Raw genomic sequence first — 679 nt, forward strand, 5'->3', positions numbered from 1 at the left:
GATATCATTATTAGCGCTCAAATGAGCTTTGGTGCACAGTGTTGTGGAGGAATGAATCCTCCTCAATTAGTTAGGAAAGCTTTTTTGATTCTACGTTTGTTGTAATAGTGTGTAGAAAAAATATCATGTTACAACCAACCGTTTGTATCGATAAAAACAAATATCTAGTCAATGTTAATGCTGGGAATGTTAAAAAATGGGGCATCTAATAGCTTAACCCTCGTTCTAGACAAGCCTGGACATAAACACAGGCTTGTTCTGGTGTCTTTTCTTCGATCAGCAGTAAACATGTACCATACTACAGAATATACTATAGGGTAGATCGAGCTTGTCTCCATGCCGTCCTACAGTTCAGTGCCCCGTTAAAACAGATATTAACTAAGATAGTTCCAATTTGCTTTTGTGTACCAAGTCGAAGTTCCTACAATTGTAGCAAAAGGAACCTGTAGCTCTCTTGACTTGGCTACTAAGAAAGCATGTACTATTTGCTTGTTGCAAAAAACAATCATAAATCAATTTTCGGCTGTGGCTAAGTGCTAGAATAGAAATTGGAGTTTTCATAGAAGAGACGATTTCAACCTAATTTAACTTAATTCTTCTAATTCATTTTCTAGTTCTTTTAATTTTTGAAATGTGCACAAAGACCAACTCAATTACCGATGGTATCGTTTAATTTGCA

Source organism: Teleopsis dalmanni, chromosome 2 (assembly GCF_002237135.1).
Source record: "Teleopsis dalmanni isolate 2A chromosome 2, ASM223713v2, whole genome shotgun sequence".
NCBI classification, from domain to species: Eukaryota; Metazoa; Arthropoda; class Insecta; order Diptera; family Diopsidae; genus Teleopsis; species Teleopsis dalmanni.